Here is an 18,615-nt window from a genome sequence, read left to right on the forward strand (position 1 = left end):
GGACCGGACCACCAAGGAAGTCCCACAATTTGCAATCTTGTTCCATTCCACATCATATTTTCCCCAATTTTTATTATGAAAATTATTATTATTATTCTTGTTATTTTTGGGCATGCCACACAACTTGTAGGATCTTAGCTCCTCGACCAGGGATTGAACCTGGGCCACAGCAGTGAAGGTGCAGAGTCCTAGTCAATGGAGCAAAAGGGGATTCCCTGAAAATTATTTTTTAAAAGTCTGAAGAACAGTACAATGATCACCTATAAACCTACCATCTGTACTCAACAACTGTCAACATTTTTTTTACCAAATTTGCTTTATTGATTTAATCATGTGAAATATTTGAACCTGTTCCCATGCATCACGACACTTCATTTTAAATAGTTCATTATGTACCTCTTAGAACAGCGTTTCTCTTGGATATCCATAATTCCATTACCACACTTAAGAAAATTAACAATACCTCCTAATATTAGCTAATATTCATGTCTGAATTTCCTCCGCTGTCTCCAAAATGTCTTATATAGCTATATTAAAAAAAACCCAGAATCCAAACAAGATCCACACTTTATATTTGTTTATTATTGTCTTTTGAATTTATCCTCTCTTTCGTCCCACTCTGTTCTATTAAATTATCATTTTGATGAGAACAGGCTAGTTGTCTTGTTGAATGTCTTGGATTCTGGATTTGCTGATTATCTCCATGATATGTTTAACTTTTTCCTTGGTCCCTTGTAAATTTCCTGTAAATTGCAAGTTGGGTCTGAAGGTTTAATTCAATTAAGATTAAACACTTGAGAAGAATACTTAATAGATGATGCTATGTACTTACTGCATCTCATCAAGGTCTATGTCAGAGTTGTACTATTAGTGATACAAGGTTTGATCACTTGGATAAGGGGGTGACCTATCTGATCTTTCCATTTAAAACTTTTGGGTTCCTTCTTTTTTTTTTCTTTTTCTTTTTTTTTTTTTTGCAAATAATCATGTGGTGATATTTGTCACCAGGTTAGTATCCTTTTCCCTAACAAATTTTCCCTTAAAGCTTTGATGATTGATGACACTTGCTTAAGTCAATTATTTCATTTTGGGTTGGAGAATGAATGATTTTCTAATTTTTAAATTTCTCTACATTCATTATATGGAATTCTTGAAAAAAAATTTTCCCTTGTGGACTAAAGATGAACTACAGTTCTTCCTAAAAGAAAAAGTGCTTCTTTCATTTTAATTAACAATTTTCAGAGTAAAGAGTTGGTGTAAAAGTGACCTGCAAGGTGGCAAATTAGCTTTTTTCCTATTTGTATTACTATAGACTAGGGGTTTGTCCCAGTAGTCTCTTCTTACACATCCCATTTTCCTGTCTGGTTTATCCATGACGATTGCCAAGTCTCTCTGCACTTAAACGTCTGGGCTTTCGAACCAGCCCGCTAGGGGTCACTAGTTTCCTCCCTGCCCCACGCTGCCGCTCTATCATGCTCTTCGCCATTTGCTACCGGTTGTTCTCTCGCTGGTGCCAACGCTGTCCACGGAGCCGCTCTAGGCTGTTGGGAGGCCGTCCTCATAGCGTGGGGAAGGTTTGGACGACGCAGTCGCCTCGCCGGCCCCCTGGGCGGTTAGAGCTTCCAGGGTCGGAGGGTGCGCGGGGTTGAAAGTGGGCCGCTCCGCCCCGTCCCCCTCCCAGACCAGCAGAGGCAGCCGCCGGAGCCTGCGCCCTCTCCCGTCCGCCCTCCCTCCGCCTCCCTCCACCCCCCGCCCGGGGTCTCTTTCCCCCTTCCTCCTCCTTCTCCTCCTCCTCCACCCCCTCCCCTTCCTTCTCCGCCTGCCCGCGGGCCCCCCCCTCGCCTTCCCGCCCGCCCCTATTGTTCCGCCCCCGGCCTCCCGCACTTGCCCTTCCCGCCCGCTCCCCTTTTCCCCTCACTCCCCTCGCGCCTGCAGGTAAGCTTCAAATTTTTCCCTCCGCCCGCGGCTATGGCTCTATTTCTACGCTTGCCATCTTTCTTAGCGGGCTCCGGTGCTCGTCACGAGCCCCGGCCTCACGTAGTCCCGCGTGAGCGCCTGCCCTCTCCCTCTGTCTGGCCGGCCATTCACGCGAGGCCCTGGCTCCGACGAGGCCTAGTAGGCCTCGCGCAAGGCCTCCTCCCCTTCTAATCGCCTTTTCCCGGTGGCGGCAGCGCAGGAGTCAAGGAGGGCGCGCGCGCGGCAGGGGGAGGGGTGCGGCGGTGGATTTGTTGCTTGAGGGGGGTGGGGGAGGCGATGGCCGGCTTGCTGGCCTGGCGGGTGAGCGCGGCTCCCCGCGGGGTTAGGGTTAGGGTTAGGTGTTAGGGTAGGGGTTAGGGTTAGGGATAGGGTTTAGATTTGGGTTAGGGTGAGTGTTAAGGGTTAGGGGTTAGGGGTTAAGCTTTATCGTTTAGGGTTAGGGTTAGGGTTAGGGTTAGGGTTCAGGTTAGGGTTCGGGTTCGGGGACCACCTCCCCCCAAAATCCACACCCTCGAGGGTTTGGGTTAGGGTTAGGGGTTAGGATTAGGGGGTTAGGGGGATAGGGTTGGAGATAGGGTCTGGGTTAGCGTTAAGGTTAGGGTTCGTGCACCCCCTCACCCCAAAAATTCCACACCCCCAAATTCGAGCTCCAGTTAGCATCAGGCTTAGGGTAGGGTTAGCGTTAGGGTTCGTGTACCCCGTCACCCCAAAACTCCGCACCCCCAAATTTGAGTTCCAGTTAGCATCAGGCTTAGGGTAGGTTTAGCGTTAGGGTTAGGGTTCATGTACCCCTCACCCCAAAACTCCGCACCCCCAAATTTGAGTTCCAGTTAGCATCAGGCTTAGGGTAGGTTTAGCGTTAGGGTTAGGGTTCATGTACCCCTCACCCCAAAACTCCGCACCCCCAAAATTTAGTTCGAATTAGCGTCAGGGTCAGGGTGAGGGTTAGGGTTAGCTTTAGGGTTAGGGCTCGTGCACCCCCTCACCCCAAAACTCCGATCCCCGAAATTCAAGTTCGGGTTAGCATCAGGCTTAGGGTAGGGTTAGCGTTAGGGTTAGGGTTCGTGTAACCCCTCACCCCAAAACTCCGCACCCCCAAATTCGAAGTCCAGTTACCATCAGGCTTAGGGTAAGGTTAGGGTTAGGGTTCGTGTAGCCCTTCACCCCAAATCTCCGCACCCCCAAATTCGAGTTCTAGTTAGCATCAGGCTTAGGGTAGGTTTAGCGTTAGGGTTAGGGTTCGTGTACCCCCTCGCCCCAAAACTCCGCACCCTCAAATCGAGTTCTATTAGAGTCAGGCTTAGGGTAGGGTTAGTGTTAGGGTTAGGGTTAGCGTTCTTATACCCCCTCACCACAAAACTCCGCACCCCCAAATTCGAGTTCCAGTGAGCATCAGGCTTAGGGTAGGGTTAGCGTTAGGGTTAGGGTTCGTGTACCCCCTCACCCCAAAATTCCGCACCCCCAAATTTGAGTTCCAGTGAGCATCAGGCTTAGGGTAGGGTTAGCGTTAGGGTTAGGGTTCGTGTACACCCTCACCCCAAAATTCCGCACCCCCAAATTTGAGTTCCAGTTAGCATCAGGCTTAGGGTAGGTTTAGCGTTAGGGTTAGGGTTCATGTACCCCCTCACCCCAAAACTCCGCACCCCCAAATTTAGTTCGAGTTAGCGTCAGGGTCAGGGTGAGGGTTAGGGTTAGCTTTAGGGTTAGGGCTCGTGCACCCCCTCACCCCAAAACTCCGATCCCCAAAATTCAAGTTCGAGTTAGCATCAGGCTTAGGGTAGGGTTAGCGTTAGGGTTAGGGTTCGTGTACCCCCTCACACCAAAACTCTGCACCCCCAAATTCGAGTTCCAGTTAGCATCAGGCTTAGGGTAGGTTTAGCGTTAGGGTTAGGGTTCATGTACCCCCTCACCCCAAAACTCCGCACCCCCAAATTTTAGTTCTAGTTAGCATCAGGGTCAGGGTGAGGGTTAGGGTTAGCTTTAGGGTTAGGGTTCGTGTACCCCCTCACCCCAAAACTCCGATCCCAGAAATTCAAGTTCAAGTTAGCATCAGGTTAGGGTCAGGGTGAGCCTTAGGGTTAGGGTTCATGTACCCCTCACCCCAAAACTCCACACATGCAAATTCGAGTTCGAGGTAAAGTCAGGCTTAGGGTCAGGGTGAGCCGTTAGGGTTAGCGTGAGCGTTAAGGTTCGTGCACCCCTCACCCCAAAACTCCACACCCCCAAATTTGAGTTCGAGTTAGTGTCAGGCTTAGGGTTAGGGTGAGCGTTAGGGTTAGGGTTAGGGTTAACGCACCCTCCACCCCAAAACTCCGCACCCCCAAACTCGAGTTTGAGTTAACATCAGGCTTAGTGTGAGCTTCGGGTTAGGGTTCGTGTTCCCTCTTACCCCAAAACCCCACACCCCCCCAGCCTGGCTCGTGAGCCTCTCCTCCAATCGTGTGGCGCCGGATGGGAAGGTAGGGAGGGAAAGACGTCTGGAAGGTGGTGCGCCCTGGTCGGGTGGTCGGGCCCAGTGGCCTTTCCGGTGGTAGGGGTTTAGGGGCCACGCAAGAAGGTGGGGGGCAGTGTGCAGAGTAGGGGTCAGGTGGGAAAGGTGGCTCTATTCCACCTTCCCGCCCACCCTTCCATTCCCGGCGGGGCACCACCCTTGCCCCATGCCTGGTGGCATCATCTCCGGTGTCCCTCTTCTGCCCGACCTCACCGCCACGTTCCTTTGAGGTTGGGTCCGAGGGTTTGGGGCGGGGCAGGGGGTGCTCAGCGCGCCCCCACTGCACCCCACGCGCCTTTGCCCCTGGTGCCGGCCACGACTGCCTTCCTCCCGGCTGCGGACTTCATGGCATGGATCCTCTGGTCGCATCTCATGGGCTGTGTGGCATGACGGGTGGCGGCTGCCCACCGCGGGGCCGCTTGCTTGCCCGTCGCCTCCCGCCGCTGGCCCTGGACTGGTCTGCCTAGGCCGGTCATCGGTCGTCCGCTGCTCTGGGCCTGCTGTGCAGTCGCCAGTCACCTCCCCACAGCCTCCGAGCCTTGGGGCTTGCTCCCAACCCTACTTCCCCATGCGTCCTGTGGCTGTCTTGTCGGGTTCTCTCGCTCTCTCGCCTCCTTACCTCTGTCGTGTCCCTTGCCTGCTAGGCGCCATGCTTCCTTTCAGAGCCCCTTCCCTCTGCCCTTGGTGGTCGGGGGAGAAGGGTGCCTGGGGCGTGTGTAGGGGACCCAGGTGGTTGAGGGGAGAGGTCGTGGGTGGGGGGTGTGGCCGTACGGGTGGAGATTTTTTTAATTAAAAATTTAATTAAAAATATTTACACCTTCTATTTATTCAGTTCTAAAACACCACACTTATTGCACAGGGTCCCCATGGAAAGGCAGCCCTCTCAGCAGGACAGCCACAGATTCCACCATGAAAGGGCAGCAAGGTGCCCTCCTCTCTTCTTTTCTGCCTGGGTGGCCACCAGGTTTTTAAATCCCCACCAGGTGATGGGGGAGGGGTCTGCCCCGTTTCGGGGGGACGTGGGGGTGGTCGTCTGGGGTTGGCAGGGACCTCCAGGGGTCGGTCGACCAGTGCACGGCCGGGCCCCCAAGCGTCACAGCTGGCAGCGCCGAGGTCCGCAGACGGCCGCGAGCGGAGATGTGGTGTTGGTTGATGTAGGGGCGGTGGCCTGTGGGGTGCACCGTGCCGCTCGCTCGCCTCCCCCTTTCCAGGTACATGCTAAATGTGGGGCTTCCCTGGTGGTTCGATCCCTGGGTTGGGCAGATCCCCTGGAGAAGGAAATGGCAACCCACTCCAGTACTCTTCCCTGGAAAATTCCATAGACAGAGGAGCCTGGTAGGCTACAGTCCATGGGGTCACAAAGAGTTGGACACGACTGAATGACTTTACTTCACAGCTGATAAAAAGCTTGGGTTGTCTTGGTGGGGTGGATTTGCTCCTGGATGGATTTCACCTGGCAGCACTAGCAAGGCTCGCAGGCCTCTTCTGGAAGTGGGCATATGGGCGGAGCACACCTGGCCCACATTGGAGGCGGAGTGCACTTTGGGGGCCAAGCACGCCTCCTCCAAGCTCCTAGGCTGTGGGTCTCAGGGGTCACCATTGCGGCTGGGAATGCACATTTAGTGGGCTCCTGGGTGCCCATCGATCAGCATCCAGTGAGTGCAGCAGAGGGGTGAGGACCACAGGTTAAGGAACTGGGGCTCCGTGGCACAGGATGGAGCAGGGAATCCATGTATCCCGCCCTCTCTGTTGGCACAGTCTGGGAGCCCCCTTACCTGGCGGTCGCAGAAAGGCCTCACCATTGGGGTCAAGGCCTTTACCCTTTGCATAAAGCTCAGACCCACGCGGTTTTCCAAAGCAGCCTATTGCCTGCAGCGAGGTCCCCAGGAAGTCTAAAGGATTTATCCTGCCTGGTGATTTCACCTGCTGGTACTCCACAACCCTTACTCTGGCCGACTGGCCTAGCCCTGCTACCAGCAGTTTGCAGCCCAGTGGGCCCTTGACCACCTGCTGGGATGGGAAAGGGAATGGTCCACAAATTGCACCCTAGCTACTTAGTAGGGTGCATGGATTTAAACGCCACCCAGGCAGAAAAGAAGGGGAGGGCACCTTGCTGCTCTTTCATGGTGGAATCTGTGGCTGTCCTGCTGAGAGGGGGCCTTTCCATGGGGACCCTGTCCAATAAGTGTGGTGTTTTAGAACTGAATAAATAGAATGTGTACAATTTTTTAAATTATGTGGTGCTTTAATTAAAAAAAAAAGCTCTAAGTTTTTTTTTGCAAATTGAGGTCTAAAAATTGAAGGCCTATTTTCCTTCCACTGTGGCATTCTATGAGGAAATGTGTGTTTTTTTTTTTTTTAAAGAAAAGAGTCAGAAAAGTGAGGGAAACAGAAAGCCCAGAGGTGCCCCTGTAGTTTGGTGAAGGCTTTAGAAGGTCACTTGTAAATGCTGCTGGCTGTAGGGAGGCAGTCTCTTTTATGGAGTATTTCATTTCCTCCCCAATCCTTGGAAAGTGCTGGCCACAGGGCAGATGCTTCATCATTTTTATTGAACAAGTTCAATTTCACACAATTATATCCATAGTGTCAGCAACACTATGAGGTATATTAGAACAGTGATCATCATAGTTGGTGCTTCATGGATCAGTAAAGAAAGACAACTTTTTCTTAGGAAGGCTGTAACAGTTGCTAAGTTTTAAGTTTATCCCACAAGGATATTAAAACAAAAAAATGAAACAAATCTCTCCCATCATCACCAAGGCCATCGGAGGTCTGTTGAGGACCCCACACAAGGGAGGGTTTACCTCTTGGGACACCCCTGCTTCAGCATCTCCCTAAGCCAGCAACCTGGGACAGCTGATACACTTGAAGTTCCTTCCTTGACCTCGGGAGTTTTTTTGGAAGACAATTTTTTTTGACCGACAGGGTGGGGGAAGGTTTTGGGATATTTCAAGTGCAGTCCATTTACTGTGCACTCTTTCTGTTCCCTGGTGGCTCAGTCGGTAGTCTACCTGCATTGCAGGAGACCCGGGTTCAATCCCTGGGTCGGGAAGATCTCCTGGAGAAGGAAATGACAGCCCACTCCAGTATTCTTGCCTGAAGAATTCAGTGGACTGAGGAGTCTTGTGGGCTGCAGTCCATAGGGTCACAAAGGGTTGGACATGGCTGAGTGACGGAACACATTTCTATTATTTGATCAGCTCCACCTCAGATCATCAGGCATTAGATCCTAGATGTTGGAGGCCCCTGCTTTAGTTCCCTCTTTCATCTTCTACACAGCTCCAGCCTGCTTCCTCCTCCTCTTCCACCTGAAGAACTACCTGCAGGGCTTCTCTGAATGTGGCTCAGAATCTCCTTCCCTCACTTCCTTGTCTCTGAGTCCGTTCTCCTAACTGGGTTTCCCTGATCTCCATCTAGGCACTTTTGCCCCAGGTGGTGCTAGTGGTAAAGAACCTATCTCCCAATGCAGGAATTAGATCCCTGGATTGGGAAGATCCCCTGAGGAGGGCACGGCAACCCACTCCAGTACTCTTGCCTGGAAAATTCCCATGGACAGAGGAGCCTGGTGGGCTCTGACAGTCAGACGTGACTGAAGCGACTTAGCGCAGCATACCAGAGGACATTTGAACTGCAGACTCATGTGATTGTTTTGGCTCCTTGGAGTCCCTTGTCATTCCACGTGTATGTTAGGGTCAGCTTGTGTGTTGCTTCCTACAGGCCTGGAGAGGGTAACAGGCAGGAAGGCCAGGGGTCTCCAGACAGAGAAAATAGGCTGCAAGTGTCAGACATTTTTTTTATCTCTCTCTTAAGAGAAGGCAAGGGCAACCCACTCCAGTACTCTTGCCTGGAAAATCCCATGGACAGAGGAGCCTGGTAGGCTGTAGTCCATGGGATCACTAAGTGTTGGATACGACTGAGCGTCATCACTTTCACTTTTCACTTTCATGCGTTGGAGAAGGAAATGGCAACCCACTCCAGTGTTCTTGCCTGGAGAATCCCAGGGACGGAGGAGCCTGGTGGGCTGCCTTCTATGGGGTTGCACAGAGTCGGACACGACTGAAGCAACTTAGCAGCAGTGAAATAATTAGATGAATTTTATACTTAATATCACGTAGAAGGCAATGGCAACCCACTCCAGTACTCTTGCCTGGAAAATCCCATGGGCAGAGGAGCTTGGTAGGCTGCAGTCCATTAGGTCGCTAAGACTTGGACACGACTGAGCGACTTCACTTCACCTCACTAAGAGGCAGGAGGAAAGAAACCAGTGTTGCAATTTTTCTCCATCTCGATACAAATTTAAAAGGAGGTTGCTCTGAAAATTGTGTTGCCATGACGACTCCTGGCTCCACCTGAATTTAACTTTTGTCAAACAATGCACTTTTCTCATGGAAATGTTTGTCTTAAGCTATGTTAATGTACTATGTATTTACCGAAGACTCTGTCTTCAGGTTGGTTCCCCCTAAAGGCTCAGAACGGACTCGACAAACCAGTATGTTTTACTCATACCTTGTTCTCCTAATCTATGTTACTGAAACTATATATTTGCTTGGAAATCTGTCTTTCTTCAAGATTCATGTCAATCATTTTATGGCCTGGGATGACTCACCTGCTGCCAATGTTATCTCAATGCATGTTGCGGGTGAGGGTCCTGGTGCCATTCTCTGAGACATTGTCTTTCTTTAATTAGCAGACTGCTAGTTGGCTGTATAACATCTGGCTAAAGGCTAGCAGGGGGTACTCTTTCTTCCCCCTTCTGATGTCTATGTCGGCAGCTTTCTCTATCTCTTTTATAGTTTTATAAAACTTTATAACACAAACCTCTGAGCGATCAAGCTTTGTCACTGGCCCTGGATTGAACTCTTCTACTCTGGAGGCCAAGAATCCTGGCATCTTTTGTGGTTTAGCAACAACCTTTCAGCCTTTTGTAATTCATATTGAATCTTCATTTCATATTGAAGATGCATCCCATGGTATTGCCAACTTAAGTCTTTCCATCGCTATGAAATATCTGTACATGTATTTAGGGTAATTTCAGCCATCGTGTATAATTTCCAATGTGCCAGTCTTGTCATCCTATTTACATCTGTGGCAAAGTAGTTTATTCATGTTGACATTATTGAAAGGGAAGTTTAAAAAAAATTCCTTTCAGATTGTTATTTGCTAGTATATACAGATAAAACTGTGTAATCATTCATTTTTATCAGTTTGGACAGCTTGATAGTAGTCTTTACTTTCTCATAATTTAAGATTACCCTGGCTCATATATTTACAGTCTCACCCCTAGTCTCAGTCATTTCTTCAAAGAACTGTCCTTTTTTCTTAACATTAAATTATTTTTGACTCTGCTGGGTCTTTATTGCTAGTCTGTCTAGTTGTAGTGAGCGGAGGCTGCCCTCTAGTGGCTGTGAATTACTGTTGACTATGCTGGGTCTGTATTGCTAGTTTGTCTAGGTGTAGTGAGCAGAGGCTGCCCTCTAGTTGCCATGCCATGGCTTCTCATTGCAGTGCTTTCTCTGGTTGCAGAACTTGGGCTCTGGAGCATGCAAACTTCAATAGTTGCTCGGGGACTTAGTTGCCCCTGGGCATGTGGAATCTTCTAGGACCAGGGATTGAACCCGTGTTCCCTGCATTGGTAGGCAGATTCTTTAGTGTTAGGTAGGTAGAATAGGGAAAAGGAGTCCAAAATGGTGGTGGCTAGAAGACAAGGAAGGGAAAAGCCCGCGAAAATAGAACAAAGGAAGGTCAAAGGAAGGTCTGAGGACCAGAGTGAAGACCTCAGGTAGAACAAACAGCACTCCTGGCTAAGCCCAATTTGCATAGGGCAGGCCCAGGTGGAGGAACAGACGTATAAAAGGAGGAGCCAAGGTGCTTTCTCGCTCTTTCTCTCCTGCGTGCGTATACTCTTTCTCTCACTCTCTCCCTCACTCTCTCACTCTCTCCCTCCCCTGTGCACTCCTCCACTCTCTTCTATTCGAGTCTTTGGGTTGGCATGCCCTCACGCTTCGAGGATGGATTCTCCTGCTATCTTCTAAATAAAGTAGAGCTGTAACACTGATTTGCCTAAGAGCTATAACACGGTTTGTCCAAGAGCCAAGAGCTGTGACATGCCGAGAGTTTTAATGTCCATCGCTCCAAATCTTTGTTGTGACGAGACAAAGAACTGAGGAACATACACTCGCGCGACATCTATGGTGCCGTGACTCGGGTTTAGCCTGGCTGAAACAACCTCCGCATGGAAGAGGCCAAGCACAACAGGACCCCAACTCAGCGAAGCTCCCACGCTAGAAGCAGAAGGCGAAGAAACCCAGCACAAAGGCCCATCGTGCTGGAAACCAGGACAGTGAAAAAGGAACTCACCAGAAAGCTCATGCAGCCCAGTCTGATTCCAGAAGACCTCAGGTTAGGGTTAGCGGTCCTTGATCCTATAGCTGGAGGGATGTTTACAATCTCCCGTTTCTTGTTTGCTTGACCCTCCCGCGAACAGGCGGGCGGCAGGGGGCACAATTAGGGACTCTGGAGAGGCTACTCCTCAGCATGTCCCAAAGGTGCTATCTGCTGAGCCCCAGTAGCTGTTACACAAGTCGGTGGGGGTTTTTCTGTCCTTTCTCTTCTCTGTGCCAAGGATCAGACCAATGAAACTGTGAGCACCGGTCAGATATTTAGCAAATTTTCCGGCGGGCTATGAAGGTGATTCCTTGGCACGTTTTCCTACTGCTTTTTCTTCCTGTCCTTCAGCTCTCTCCATGTCCTTCTGCAATGCATGAAAGTGAAAAGTGAAAGTGAAGTCACTCAGTGAAGTCGTGTCCAACTCTTAGCGACCCCAGGGTTGCAGCCCTTCAGGCTCCTCTGTCCATGGGATTCTCCAGGCAATAGTACTGGAGTGGGCTGCCATTGCCTTCTACGATTTCCTTCTCTACAAGATAGTGTTTTGAAGATATTTTCTCCTGGATATTGCTTTGGATGAAGGAAGGGGGATCCCTTCCAGGGCTTGAGAGTGGGTTCTTGTCTGACACTTGGAAATGAGTTGTCTGAGGAGAGGAGTGCCATCCAAGTGAGAGCCTTTATTGGGAAGGGATGCTGGGGTGGAGGGCAGGAGGGTGAGGTAAACGGAGAGAACTGCTCTGCCACGTGGCTCACAGTCTCAGATTTTATAGTCATTGGGTTAGTTTCTGGTCTTGCCAGTCATTCTGAATTGGGATCCTTCCTGGGGGCACACGCATCATTCAGCTGAGATGGATTCCAGTGAGGAGGATCCTGGGAGGTTGGTAGGACCTCTGAACTGGAGTCTCCCATCTCCTTTTGACCTCTCCAGAATTCTGGTTGGTGGGAACTTGTTAGTTCCTTGTTTGTAAGATGACTCCAGCAAGTGTTTTCTTTTCTCTGTTGCCTGGCAAGGCTGGGTGGTCAGTGGTTCATTTAACAGTTTGTTTTTGGTTCTCTCGAGTAAGGTCCTCCACAGAGTAAATGTATACAATTATAAAAGTCAATGTTTTAAATAATTTATAATTCGGTAAGTTGGCTTTTTTTTGTCGTGTGTTAGAACTGATCACCAGACCAAAGGTCATGTAGATCTTTTGTTGTTTTCTAAAAATTTTATAGTTTTTTAAATGGAATTGCTTGTTGCAGTTTGTGTTTATGTTTATTTCATATGTTTTATTTTTAACAGTTATTTATGTTTAGTTGGTTGATCATTGCTTTACGATATTGATTTGATTTGTCATACATCAATATGAATTAACCATAGGTGTACCTTTGTCCCCTTGCTCTTGAATCCTCCTCCCACGTCCCACCCATTCCCACCTGTCTAGGTTATTACAGAGCCCCAGTTTGAGTTCCCTGAGTCATACAGCAAATTCCCACTGGTTGTCTGTTTACAAATGTTGGTGTACATGCATCCATGCTGCTCTCTCCATTCATGTCACCCTCTCCCTCTTGTTCCCCACCCTTGTCCATAAGTCTGTTCTCTATGTTTGCATCTCCATTGCAGCTATGTGAACAGACTAGTCAGACCCATCCTTCTTGATTCCATGTTTTTCTCTTTTTGACTGACTTTCCTGTTTAATACACTCTAGGTTTATCCCCTTCATTAGGAATGACTCATATGGGTTCCTTTTTATGGCTGCATTCCATACAGGCTCTCATTGTTCCCTAGCCATGTTTTGAGGAGAGTCATGGAGCTATTCTGCTCCATTTCAGTTTGGGCTTCCAGTCTGAGTGCTCACAGCAGAGCTGTTTCTGGGTGAGCCCTCTGAGGTCTGTGAGCACGGGGCTGCCTGCTCTTCTCTGGCGGCCTGCAGGGGGCGCCAAAACCCACTCTGACCCGCGGGCGCAGGACGCTTTGCCTTCAGACTGGGCTCGGTGACCAACTGGCGGGAGCTGTGTTTCCTCAGGACCGCCAGGACTCGGGCTTCTGGATAACGGGGCTGCAACCAGGCTGAGAGGAGCAGGGTTGCCTCAGTGCCCCAGCAGGGAGGCACTGCAAGAGGGAAAAATGAGGACGAAGTAGACGTTTCCCATGTCCAGCTGAGGGCTGACTGGAGGTCCATCTCAGAGGACTCAGGGGGGAAATAGCTCCATGTACAAAACGGTGGGTTTTTAGTTAGATTTCTGTTAGATGATCTAGAGGATGACCAATGATGTTCTTTAGTGTAGGTGGCCAGTTGTCCTGTCCCTGTTTCTTCAGAAGACTGTCCTTTCCTCGTGGCTCATTCCTGGTTTGATTTTCATGAACTGACCACGTCTATGTGGGTTCATTCCTGGGCTCTCTCTTCTTTCCTGGAGTCCATGTGTCTGTTCCTCACTGTGGTGGTTACTACAGGTCTGTGATGTAGTTTGAAGTGGGAGAGGAAGATGCCTCCAGCTGTGTTCTTCTTTCTCAGAGTCTTTTTGGCCGTTAAGGTCCGTTCAATATTAGCCATCTAATATTAGGAATATGTCTATTTCTGTGAAACATGCCATTGAATATTATTTTGTGGTTGCAGTCAGTGTATTTGTTGATGACTTTGGTTGGAATGGCCATTTTAATTCCTCATTGTTCCTGTGCGTGAGCGTGGAGTAGTTTTCTGTTTATTTGTGTTTTCTTTGGTTTCTTTATCAGTGCTTTCTAGTTTTCTGACTACTGGTCTTTTATGTCCTTGATTAAGTTTGTTGCTAGATGTTTTATTCTTTTGGATGCAATTATAAGTGGGATTTTCTTAATTTTTGTTTCTGATTGTTATTAGTGTATAGAAATGCAAGTGATTTGTATATTGATTGGGATTGTAAATGATAGTATTTTATATGATTGTAAATTGATCTGAAATGATTCAGCTTTACTGAATGTAGTCTAACAACTTTTTGTGAAGTTATGTGAAACATTTTATTTGTTAAATCTGTTTCTCCTGCAATAGGTCATCCAGAGGACCCAAGACATGGTGGTTACTAGTGGACTTCCCACAGTAGTTCTTCATTCCATGTGGACTCCTTCAAGGGCAGTGAGCATCACAGCTTCCCTTGAACTTCGTCTGGGTAAGTCTTGGCCTGTATAAGAAAGTTTCATTCCTGTCTACTCTGAATTTCTTTTGTGGTATTGACATGGTTGTTTTGAAACATAATTTACTTTCCAGTAATTTCAAATGTATGGAAAACTAGCAATGGGAAAAAGTACTCACATTTGCCATTTCATCTAAAATAGTTTATGTATTTTATCCAAAAGGGGTGCCTTCTCCTGCAGAAGCAGTGCATAACTTCCAACATCAGGAAATCATATGGTTTCTACATTATAATATAATCCACAGCCCCACTTCCACTTTTAGTAATTGTTCAAATATATGAATATATCTTTTTTTCCATCCTCATCCTGTTTTCTTTGTTTAGAGTGTTACTGAGATTTTCAGTTATTTGGACACACTTGATGGATTTAAAGCAGACATGGTGAATATGGGATCTGGGTGGCCTTTTCTATATGGATTTTTTTCCCACTAAAGATGGTTTTCATGTTTATTCATGTTGTAACATGTATGAATCCTGCATTCTTTTTTCCCCCATAGTAATTAAAAATAAATAATATGCCATTTACCATTTAGATATTTGTAAGCATACAATATTGTAAGAAACAACCATTACTTGTTTTGTAAACCCGTTTAATAATGTGTGCCTCGTGCGTGCTTTGGAAAAACTCAGGAAACTGAGTCATTGACTGAAGTGGCCCAAGATACCACCTTAGATACCATCTTCATCTAAACACAAAACAGGGGCTTCCTGGTGGTCCAGTGGCTAATACTGGACACTCCCAAAGAAGGAGGCCCAGGTTCATTCCCTGATCTGAGAACTAGATCTCCCATGCCAGAACGAAGAGTTTGCATGCTGTAGCTAAGTATCTGGCTTGCCTCAACGAAGGTCCACCTGGAGCAGCGAAATAAAAAAACAAATAAACATTAAAAAAAAAACCAAAGGAAAGGAAGGGTATGGTTGTTGTAGAGATTTATGTCTTAGCTTTCCCTATTGATAAAAAAAAAGTTTCACAAGACTGTCTGTCATCCTTCTATCTGGTATATACAGAGGATTCCTTTGAAATGAGATTTCTCTGGTAAATGTGACTCACAGAAGAGCCGTCTTGAACTTGGGTTTCAGAGATGATCATGTGTCCTCTTAAAAAAAAAGTTAATTAGGTCCAACTAATTCTCATGCTGAAGTGGTATATTTTGGGGTGGTATCCGAATTTGTTTACACAGTTATCTACTGAAGACATCCTGATATTTGAAAGTTTTTAGTTATTAGAGCTGTTGTGTGTAATTGTGATACTTTTTGTCTGGACACTTTTTCAAAGCTGTTTACCAAGTGCTAGACGTGTAGTATTCAGGTCACAGGTGAGCCTTGTTTAACTGTGGAAAAATCCATCTATGTTTCTCTGTGGCGTGTGGGATCTTCCTGGGTAAGAGATTGAACTAGAGTGTCTTGCATCATCAGGCAGATTCTTTACCACTGAGCCACCAGAGAAGCCCTGCCCCCCCCTTTTTTGATTTTACTGGATCTGATAGGTGTGCAGTGTTACTTCAGTGTTGTTTTAGTTTGTAATTTCTTAATGATACGTGAATTTGAGTATTTTTGATATGCTTATCTACTATCTTTATATTTTCATAGGCCTGGTGTTTAGAGTTATACATTTTTAATGAGATTGTTTGTTTTAGGTTTTTTGGTATAGTTGGAGTACAATCCTTTATCAGATATGTATTTTGTAAATACATTTTTTCTGTGGCTTGTGTTTAAGTTTTGTGAATAAGGTTTTTCACAGTTTAAACTTCTAATTTTTTAAAGTTCATGTTATATATATTTTATTTCCTTTTTGGATAGACTTTAGGTTTTTTTTTGTTAAATTTGATAAACAAAACTGAGGTACTGTAGACACAGTTTTAATCAAAGCTGAGGTACCATAGATACAGTTTTGCCTTTTGTCTATTGAGAAGTTTGAATGAGGTTGGTGTAAACTGTAAAATTGTGTCTGCATTCATCTGATTGGATATGGCTTCCAGTTATTTGTGTTATTGGTTTTGGCGATATCATGGGAAGTCACTTTCCCCAAGGGAAACTGGGGTCCAGGAAACATGAACTCTCTTCGATCCCTGGGAATCACTTTCTGCTTTTTCTGGCTTTGGATTTGACTTGTTTGGATATCTCATACTAGTGGAATCACAGAATGTTTGTCCTTTTTTGGTCTGGTTTATTTCACTTACTATAATGACCATAAGGTTCTTCCACATTGTAGCATTGTCAGAATTACCGACTTTGAAGGGCCGAATCATATTCCATTGCATGTCTACCACAGTTTGTTTATGGAGTTGGCTGCCATGGACACTTAGATCGCTTCTGTTTGTTGGCCAGTGTGGATCATGCTGTTGTGACTACGACTGCAGAAGCATGCATTTTTTCAGCCCCTTTTCCCGTACCTTTTGGGTACATAGCATGAATTAGAATCGAACTATGAATTTATTCCATGTGTTAGTTTTGCAGTAATTCCTGTAATGTTTTGCACAGTGGCAGCACCATTTAATTTTTTTTGTATGGTAGAATCAAGCTTTTGAATATACCCTGTGTTGCATATTCAATCACCCACCTATGGACACTTGAATGGGTTCTACCTTTGAGCTATTGTGAATAATGTCACTATGAATATTTGTGTACCAGTTTTTGATCGAATTATTAACAAATACATAGTACTCTATATGAAAGAAACCATAAGGACCTACTGTACAGTTTAGGAAACTGTATTGAATATCTTATGATAATGTATAATGGAACAGAGTCTCAAAAGGAATATATGAAAAAGACATAATAACCATGATAATTATTGTGCCAACACTGAGTTATCATAGCACTATTCAATGTGTATTTATACATGCCACTAAAATATTCACATCTGTAAGTATATTATAAAAAATTATATACAAAAATCAAGAAATCAGAGAATAAACAAACTTCCTGTCATTGCTCATCATCATTTATGCACTGTTACTACCTGTACCACTCATGGTATAAGTGCTGGACTAGGAATTGACATTCGTGTAAACCAAGAGATTGTGAAGGTGTAAGGAAGTATAACTTATTGAATTCCTTAACAAAGCATTATAGAACTCTATGTACATGAAGTGAATGAAAGTCAGTTTAATTGAGCCACATTCTTCCTAGAGTGATGAGCTTCCACCCCACCGAGGGTTAGTTCACAATTCAATCCTGCAGTCATCTGGCCTCAATGTCTGCTTCCTGCCATCCAGAAAGAAAAGATGAGGAAGTCCTGACAAAACCGATAGTATTTTTCTTTTTTTGATTTGTATTTTATTGCAGGGCTTGGCAAAAAAGAGGTCCTAACCTGTTTTTAGAGTTCCATCCCAAGGGTTGCTCTGGCATGTTACATATGTTGACAAAGTGCTGATTCTTTTCAAGAAAGGACAATGATCTGCACTTTAGTATCAGTTGCTTGAGCTGGGATAGCAGGCATCCGTTGAAGTGCAGTCCTTCATGCTGAAGTAGGCACACCTGAAGCAATAGCATAAAAGGAACACATTTATCATGTAGATATCACATCCATTTGTAATAATTTTTCAGTTATACCCCTCATCATTTGAGGAACTGACTTGTCCCAGTGATAACTAGAGTACCCAGTATAACAGTTCCTTGACTTATGAGTACAGTTATGAATACTTCTTCCAATGTTCTTTCTCCTACTTTGGTCATGAACAGTAGAAACTGATGGCAGTGGTTCTTGAAATGTATATTGCTTCCAGGTGGCACAGTCAGTAAATAACCTGCCTACCAGTGCAGGAGATGGAAGTGATGTGGGTTTGATCCCTGGGTCAGGAAGACAACAATTCATACACTTGTTTTATGTGAACAAGTTGGATACTCATGAGTTTTTTCTGCTGTATACAGAAAAGCAAATGCTGTTCAAGGACACTGAAAGAAACCTGATGTTGAAAATCAAATCTGTATTGTGAGCAATGCTTAGAAATCATCCTTGTATTTCCCTCAGTGAAATATTTTGAGAAAAGCTCTTCATTCATGGTGCAGATTCATGAAGAAGCTAAACAGCATTAATCGTTTACACTGACAATTGTGAATTTAAATCTCCTGTGAATCCTATGTGACAACTGCGCATACCAACATGATTTATGTTAGGGTTATATCAATAAAAATCTGTATGTAATTGTACATGAAGTCAAAGCATAAAATCAGTGCAAATACAAAAAAAATTGCATTTTTATGTATTAGATCCTTAAGTATTTTATTGACCACACCCAACTGAATGATTCACAAATCTTCAGAGAAGAAAGGATCATTTCTCTTTAACAATGAGTAGTTCGACTCCTCTCAAAGCAAAGTCGTAAGTGAGTCTAATTTTGTGTGAGACTATGAAAACTCAGTGTTTTTATTATGCTTTTGCTTAGGACGGGAGGTCTGAGCAGGCACTTTTGAAGGTTTATTCATACCAGTCATTCTCATATTTATCAAGTCTTTAAAGGTTGAATCACTGAGGTGTTGCTTCTACACTTGTACTAGGCTGAGTAGCAACATGCCTTTCTCCCTAAGTGCAGTAGAAGTCTTCTCAACCTGTCTGTCTTCTGTCCTCTGGAGTATGTATTGCTTGAGCTCACCACAGCCTAGTAGATGGAAAT

The 18,615-nt window shown here is 45.9% G+C and overlaps 1 long non-coding RNA gene across 2 annotated transcripts; it reads left to right on the plus strand.

The window, feature by feature from the left end:
• Window positions 1-985: 985 nt before the first annotated feature.
• On the plus strand, window positions 986-17,945 carry LOC129641113 (uncharacterized). Of its 2 annotated transcripts, none has more exons than XR_008709061.1 (3): window positions 986-1,935; window positions 13,858-13,975; window positions 17,873-17,945. It is a non-coding gene; the product is annotated as an uncharacterized LOC129641113 (long non-coding RNA). The 2 variants fall into 2 exon arrangements; XR_008709062.1 differs by lacking the exon at window positions 17,873-17,945 and adding an exon at window positions 14,163-15,277.
• Window positions 17,946-18,615: the final 670 nt, after the last annotated feature.

This window comes from Bubalus kerabau, unplaced genomic scaffold, assembly GCF_029407905.1.
Source record: "Bubalus kerabau isolate K-KA32 ecotype Philippines breed swamp buffalo unplaced genomic scaffold, PCC_UOA_SB_1v2 scaffold_72, whole genome shotgun sequence".
In the NCBI taxonomy this organism is placed as follows: domain Eukaryota; kingdom Metazoa; phylum Chordata; class Mammalia; order Artiodactyla; family Bovidae; genus Bubalus; species Bubalus kerabau.